A 6,255-nucleotide genomic window follows, 5' to 3' on the forward strand; every position below is an offset into this window, starting at 1 on the left:
ATCTAATTTTTCAATTCAAACATATCAAATGTTTTGGAATCTTATTTAACATAAAATTTTGTATCAAATGAATAAAATCAATAAGCGTATAAGTATGATTATTTTTGTTACGGTAAGGGCAGAGTTGTGTAATGGCTGTGACAAAGAACATGGCTGTGACAGTGCCGTTACGGTAGTGTCATTATATACTGTGACAGTTCCGTTACAATGTCACTGCCGTAACATGCAGTCTTTACTTGTTTTTTACATATCCTTAAAACAATCTGAAATATCTGACTGACAAATTTCATTAAATCAGCTTTTAAAGTAAATGTATAGAACTGGCTATTGTTAAAAATGTCACTATGCCACTGTCTCCATGCCATAACATCATCATTCTCCAAGATATTTTTATGGATTAAACTTCTTTTTAATTTCTCTCACGACATTTTGAGACCATTCCAGGTCCTTTCATCAGGTGAACTTAGATGAAGGGACCTGGAATGGTCTCAAAACGCGTGTGGAGAGAAATTAAAAGAAGTTCAATCCATAAAATATCTTGGACATCAATGTACAACTTCTAAATGCCACTGAAAGACATTATCATTCTGCTTATTTAATTAAAATTGATTTATCTGTTTGTCTGGAATCTATAGTGCAAGTATGTTTGGTAGTAGAGCTTCAAGTAGGCATAATATAATTCATATTCTCATTTTGAATGTTTTGCTACATGTTACTTTATATTACTATATAATTTGCAAATCAGAAATGAAAAGTTTTTTTGGCTTTTAAATATCAAATTTCAAACTCATTAGCCATGTTATTTTGTAAAACTAGATATTCTAATATATATATGTACATAAAATGATTTCAGCATTGGATTTGTTTCTTTTCAAAATAACCTTACAAATTTCGTAACGGAAGAGCCGCAATTTCATGAAATTTCTAATAAAAACGGTAAAATGTGATAAGTAAAATGTTGTTAAGCTGGCATAATTTATGTTTTGTATATTCGGAAAACTACAAACGTAATCCACAACATTTCAAGATAAAACAAGCAAACAAAATTTACATTCTTTGCCTACATGAAATGTGCATGAATTTTGAGAATGACGCTTTTGATGCCCCTGGCATGTAATGCAGGGGGATATAGTCGTCGCCTCGTCCGTCCGTAATCATTTTGTTTCCGGAGCATAACTCAAAGACCGTTCGATATTTTTCAACAAAAATTGGTAGATATATCAAACAGAACCTTAAGTGGTGCCTTTTGCTATTTGCAGATTTTTGGCATTTTTATTTATCCTGGTTTCCATGGAAACGATTCAGACTTAGTCCCAAAAGTGAGGGGTGGGCTTCGTTTCCGGAGCATAACTCAAGAACCGTTCAATATTTTTCAACAAAACTTGGTAGATATATCGAACAGAACCTTAAGTGGTGCCTTTTGCTATTTGCAGATTTTGGGCATTTTTATTTTTCCCGGTTTCCATGGAAATGCTTCGGACTTGGTCTCAAAAAGGAGATTGATTTCGTCAATATTTTTCAACAAAACTTGGTAGATATATCAAACAGAACCTTAAGTGGTGTTTTCAGATTTTTGTCATTTTTATTTTCTTGGTCTCCATGGAAACGAGTTGAACTTAATCTCAAAAGGGAGGGGTGACCTTCGTCCGGAACACAACTCGAAAACCGTTCAATATTTTTCTTCAAGACTTGGTAGATATATCAAACATAAGCTAAAGTTGTGCCTTTTGCTATTTACAGATTTATGGCATTTTTATTTTTCTTGGTTTCCATGGAAATGTTTTGGACTTAGTCTCAAAAAGTAGAGATTGCTTTCGTTTCGGAGCACAACTCAAAAACCGTATAATATTTATCAACAAAACTTGGTAGATATATCAAACCGAACCTTAAGGGGTGCCTTTTGCTATTTGCAGATTTTCGGCATTTTTATTTTTCACTGTTTCCATGGAAACGATTCGGACTTGGTCCCAAAAGGGAGGGGCGGGCTTCGTTTCCGGAGCACAACTGGAAAACTTCTTGATATCTTTCCGCAAAACTTGGCATATATGTGAGGCAGATCCTAAAGTGGTGCCTTTTGCTATTTGCAGATTTTTGTGATTATCCCCCGCAACGTGTTTTGCGGGGGGTATTAAAATGGACTCCGTCCGTCCGTCCATGCACATTTGTCTTTTCCGGAGCAGAACTCTAAAACCGTTCAATATATCTTCACCAAACTTGGCACATAGATAGATCTGGTGGTGTACTGGTACCTTTTGGTAGTTTTGGAATTCTGAATAAAACACTTTTGGCGATTCATGGCAAGTTTGACTAAGCCTGAAATTGGTGGTAGTGCTCTTTTCCGGAGCAGAACTCTAAAACCGTTCACTATTTCTTCACCAAACTTGGCAGATAGATAGATCTGGTGGTGTACTGGTTCCTTTTTGGTAGTTTTGGAATTCTGAATAGAATATTTTTGGCATTTCCATGGCAACAAGTTTGACTTGGACTGAAATTGGTGGTAGTGCTCTTTTCCGGAGCAGAACTCTAAAACCATTCACTATGTCTTCACCAAACTTGGCACATAGATAGATCTGGTGGTGTACTGGTGCCTTTTGGTAGTTTTGGAATTCTGAATAAAATATTTTTTGCTTTTCCGTGGCAACAAGTTTGACTTGGACTGAAATCTGTGATAGTGCTCCTTTCTGGAGCAGAACTTTAAAAACCTTTCAATACTCTCCTTCCACTTTTCTATGTACACACCTAAATATTTGACATAACTCGTAGACGTAATCATGAAGAGTATTTTGCCATTGCGGGGGATATTGATGACTTTGTCTTTTTGTTTATTATTTTCTTGGTTTACATGGAAACGATTCGGACTCAAAAGGGAGGTAATTAGGTTTTGTTTCCGGAGCACAACACGAAAACTTCTTAATATCTATCAGCAAAACTTGGCAGATATGTGAGGCAGACCCCAAAGTAGTACCTTTTGCTATTTGCAGATTTTTGTCATTTTTATTTTTCTCGGTTTCTATGGAAACGATTCAGACTTAGTCGCAGAAGGGCAGGGTAGGTTTCGTTTCCGGAGCACAACTCAAAACCTTCTTAATATCTTTCAGTAAAACTTGGCAGATATGTGAGGCAGATCTTGAAGTGGTCCCTTTGGCTATTTGCAGATTTTTGTCATTTATTTTGTTCATGATTTCCATGGAAATGATTTGCACTTAGCTGGACTTTAAGTAACTGTCAGATGATTTGTTCTTTCAAAGATGTGGGGGTCGGGGGGATATGTCATCTGATGACTTGTTATATGAAGCAACTTGATTGGTCTACATCGCCAGTTGGTTTTTCAAGATGCATAATTCCTTATGTCAGGATATTTTCTTTTTTTGAAAAGACGCTTGTCTTGAAGTCCTGTAATTTGGCTGTTGTTGCACTAACAAACTATTTAAGTATGGGATATTCTATTTTGGGGTGTTATTAACTGGAAACCAAGTACAAGGATTGCGAAAAGACTGTGAATGGAATAACCAATTTCATGCAAACGTCTTTCATGATGTGCACGTGAACATGCAGTAAACTTTGAAACATGTCTATTTCCGGTGTTGTACATATCCGTGATAAAAACCACACTGAAAATTATTGTTTTAAACTCGATTATACGTGTTTTGACATATCTGCGTCAGGAGCGACAACGTGTAGTTGCCATGTTACAAACAGAACATTTGTGGCAAGAAGTGTTACCGTGTATCAGTAGCAGATTACAATCGCAGGGTAGTACGACTGTGACAACATCCTGGAGGCACACGTCATTTTCGCAGCTGACGTAGACACATTGTTCCACAGTACCTCCATTACAACATGACCATCTTACCATGGTCACCACTCCGTACAGACTCGTAATATGTGTCTGGGACAACCTTGGACGGTGCTTACCCCACAGTTAACCGCCGCTGACCACTCTCAACAAACTTGGCGCCAGCTTGAAGTAGGAATAGGATGGAATAAACGCCATCCGACGTTCAACGACTAATACAAGTCTCAGTCAGATGTCCTTGTATACTAGCAAACTATTTACCACATTAAAATGTAAAAAATATCAATAGATATATAATGAATATCCCCTTTATTATCCCCCGCAAAGCGTTTTGCGGGGGGTATTAAAATGGACTCCGTCCGTCCGTCCGTCCGTCCGTCCGTCCGTGCACATTTGTCTTTTCCGGAGCATAACTCTAGAACCCTTCAATGTTTCTTCACCAAACTTGGCACAAAGATAGATCTGGTGGTGAACTGGTGCCTTTTGGTAGTTTGGGATTTCTGAATAAAATATTTTTGGCGTTTCCATGGCAACAAGTTTGACTTAGACTGAAATTGGTGGTTGTGCTCTTTTCCGGAGCAGAACTCTAAAACCATTCAATATTTCTTCACCAAACTTGGCACATAGATAGATCTGGTGGTGTACTGGTGCCTTTTGGTAGTTTTGGAATTCTGAATAAAATATTTTTGGCGTTTCCATGGCAACAAGTTTGACTTGGACTGAAATTGGTGGTTGTGCTCGTTTCCGGAGCAGAACTCTAAAACCGTTCAATATTTCATCACCAAACTTGGCACATACATAGATCTGGTGGTGTACTGGTGCCTTTTGGTAGTTTTGGAATTCTGAATAAAATATTTTTGGCGTTTTCATGGCAACAAGTTTGACTTAGACTGAAATTGGTGGTTGTGCTCTTTTCCGGAGCAGAACTCTAAAACCATTCAATATTTCTTCACCAAACTTGGCACATAGATAGATCTGGTGGTGTACTGGTGCCTTTTGGTAGTTTTGGAATTCTGAATAAAATATTTTTGGCGTTTCCATGGCAACAAGTTTGACTTGGACTGAAATTGGTGGTTGTGCTCGTTTCCGGAGCAGAACTCTAAAACCGTTCAATATTTCATCATCAAACTTGGCACATAGATACATCTGGTGGTGTACTGGTGCCTTTTGGTAGTTTTGGAATTCTGAATCAAATATTTTTGGTGTTTCCATGGCAACAAGTTTGACTTGGACTGAAATTGGTGATAGTGCTCCTTTCTGGAGCAGAACTTTAAAAACCTTTCAGTACTCTCCTTCCACTTTTCTATATACACACCTAAATATTTGACATAATCATTACTCGTAGACATAATCATGAAGAGTATTTTGCCATTGCTGGGGATATTGATGACTTTGTCCTCTTGTTTTTATAGTATATTTGATCACTGGATTGTCTGGTCCAGACTGCAATATTTACAGACCGCCGCCATATAGCTGGAATATTGCTGAGTGCGGCGTAAAACTAAACTCACTCACTAATAGTATATTTTCATTGTTTTTCACGGTCGCCTGTGAACGGGGTAGACACTTGTCACTGGATCAAGGTCGGTGAGTGATCAGCACAGAATGAACTACTCTCGTGTGTGTGGAACCTACGGAAGGTTCAGAACGTTCAGGATTACGGTGTTGACGTAGACCACCACAATGGTGCTTGTGTAAGAAGTTTTCTTCGGCAACCCATTTTCATATCTACCAACTCTCAGGCCCTTGGTTTGAGACTCACGCTTGTATTACTCATGTCACACACTCACGACTGAACTGATTAAATCTTGAACACACAAATACGTCCGAATACATGGTTTTCAGTGACATTTCTCAGAAGGTAATTATTCAATTACGCGTTGGATGGTCAACCGTGGTTGGACCCGTCATCTCATGCTTCTTTCACTAAAGCTGCGTTTATGGGAGTACCGGTGTGAAAATGCGGTGTAATGCTTTCTGTTCACTAACTTCTAAATATGATTCTCACCGCTGGAAAGTCCTTTTCATGCAACTATTTGTTACATTTTGGCGTGTGTTCCTATGGCTACAGGCCAATAAAGTAAATGGTGTCAAATAATACAACAAATACAGCATTTGGGTGGCGAAGCTGAAATCCCAACTGTCTTCGGAGGGGAGTCGTTTGGGTCTCGCTTCTGGAATTTGAGCAAGTTGATGGACTACAAAGAGATCAGTGAGCAGGGTACATTTTACGATATTATTTTCCCTAGAAAATAAGAAAGTACTCTCTGTATCTCACATGTATCTATCTCATAATATTCGATCTAATCATCCTGATTTGACGATAAATAACTTCCTAAATGCTATCCACATGTTTCTGAATACTCTGTATCTCACATGTATCTATCTCATAATATTCGATCTAATCATCCTGTTTTGACGATAAATAACTTCCTAAATGCTATCCTCATGTTTCTGAA

This window comes from Haliotis rubra, unplaced genomic scaffold (assembly GCF_003918875.1).
Source record: "Haliotis rubra isolate DU_JTF1 unplaced genomic scaffold, ASM391887v1 Scf489, whole genome shotgun sequence".
NCBI lineage: Eukaryota > Metazoa > Mollusca > Gastropoda > Lepetellida > Haliotidae > Haliotis > Haliotis rubra.